The sequence below is a fragment of the Pristiophorus japonicus genome, unplaced genomic scaffold (assembly GCF_044704955.1).
Source record: "Pristiophorus japonicus isolate sPriJap1 unplaced genomic scaffold, sPriJap1.hap1 HAP1_SCAFFOLD_58, whole genome shotgun sequence".
Lineage (NCBI taxonomy): Eukaryota > Metazoa > Chordata > Chondrichthyes > Pristiophoridae > Pristiophorus > Pristiophorus japonicus.
Genome location: NW_027254488.1, coordinates 2,352,636 through 2,354,673, shown reverse-complemented (window position 1 = coordinate 2,354,673; position 2,038 = coordinate 2,352,636). Strand labels below are relative to the sequence as shown.

General features: G+C 39.5%; 1 non-coding gene across 1 annotated transcript; it reads right to left on the bottom strand.

Annotated features, from left to right (window-relative positions):
• Positions 1–254: 254 nt before the first annotated feature.
• On the bottom strand, positions 255–327 carry trnak-uuu (transfer RNA lysine (anticodon UUU)). The gene has a single exon. It is a non-coding gene; the product is annotated as a tRNA-Lys (tRNA).
• Positions 328–2,038: the final 1,711 nt, after the last annotated feature.

Genomic DNA, 2,038 nt, shown 5'->3' with positions numbered 1-2,038 from the left:
TGACATGTAAATATCTCGCACTGCTAATTTAAACTCACGGTTATAATTTGTTGCGGTGCAAAAGAAGGCAGCCTCGAAGGGCCAAATGGCCGACTCCTGCTCCTGGTTCTTGTGTTCTTATGCAGAGCACAGAACAGATGATTAAATTATCAACTCTCCCTCAGTTCATATTTCTTTCATTGTGCAAAAGAAGATAATGTGATCATTAATGATGTTTTCCCGTGAAAGCAACATAAATTTTAAGGAATAGTAATCGACTAACATGGGGCTCAAACCCATGACCCTGAGATTAAAAGTCTCAGGCTCTACCGACTGAGCTAGCCAGGCTTCTCAACATCTACCCTGTCAATCCCCTTCAGAATATTGTCCGTTTCAACGAGATCACCTCCGATTCTTCGAAACCCCAGAGAGAATCGGCATATTCTACACAATCTCTCATCATAGGACAGCCCTCTCATCCCAGGAATCAATCTGTTGAACCTCTGTTGCACCACCTCCAAGGCAAGTGTGTCCTCCCTCAGATAAGTACTATGGGCGAATATCCTGTTTTTCTGCTGATTCTACTTCCTCCTCCTTTGATAGTCCTTCTCTGTACATTCTGTATTCTGCTTGGTTCTCGACTGAAATATGAGCCTGAAGTTTATCACAAGCTTCCGTTTTTGTGTTTTAGTTGATCTTCTTTCATCCACCGAGCTGTAGCTAGCTATCATGCTATTTCTGCACCCTGCATGAGAACGTGTCTAGTCGTTACCCGATCTATCTCCTTTTTGAAAGTCTCCCAATGTGCATTTACTGTTTTACCGAGAAATCTTTGGTTTCAATCTACCTGGGCCGGATCCCTTTCAACTCAAAAAATTAGTCCTCCTACAGTTGGGTATTTTTACACATGATTATACCTTCTCCTTTTCCATAACTACTCTAAACCTAATGATATTGTGATCACTGTTTCCTCAATGCTCCTCCACAGAAACATGCTCTACTTAATCCATTTCCGAGATCCAGAACTGCTTTCTTCCCCATCGTGCTGGAAACATACTGACGGAGAAAGTTCTAATATAGATTTCAGGAAATCCTCCCCTGCATTTTCCCTTTGCATGGTTATTTTCCCAGTTTACGTTGAAGTCCCACATTATCACGACAGATCTTGAATCTTTCTGCATTTTACCTAAATTTACACATATTTATCCTTCCCACTATTAGGTGGCCGATAACATAATCGCTCATCTAACTTTCTACAGGCAGATTCATTTAAAAAAGAATATCGGATGGGAATAGGGCCACAAATCGATGGACAATATTAAATCACATGAAGAGATGGAAAAATTACATAAAATATGAAATAATTACTTTGCCTCTGTATTTACCAGGGACACAGGGCAGATGGACATGACGGTGGAATAATGTATGGGAAATTATATAACTGCAATAAGTAAAGAGGAGAAATATTAAATGAAAAACCAAATGAAAGGCGGATTGAACCCCTGGTCTGGATGGATTACATCCATACACTTTAAAATAATTCAGCGAAGAGATAGCAGGAGCATTATTACAAATATTTAATGATTAGTTTGAAAAAAGTGTAGTGTCAGAGGAATGGCGGATAGCTAACATAATACTTATATTTGAGATGGAAGATAGAACATGTCCGGGGAACTATAGACCAGTCAGTGGAACTTCGGTGGTAGGAAAATAATGGAATCCCTTCTAAAGTAGACAATAGAAAAATATCTATAAACCAAAAATATAATAATGTATAATCAGCGTGGATTCAAAAGCAAAAGTCTTGCTTGACCAACTTCTTTGATTTCATTGAAGAAGTAACAGGGAGAGTAGACCAGGGTAATGTGGTCGATAAAATATACTTAAATTTCCAAAATGTCTTTGATGAGGTACCACATATTAGAATAATGAATAAGGTCAGAGCTTCGGTGTTAGGGGACAAGTCGTGGAATGTATAGCGAGCTGACCCCCAGACAGAAAGCAGAAGTAAAGGACTGTTATTCTGAGTGCAGAAGGTGTAAAGTGGGCTCCCATGAGG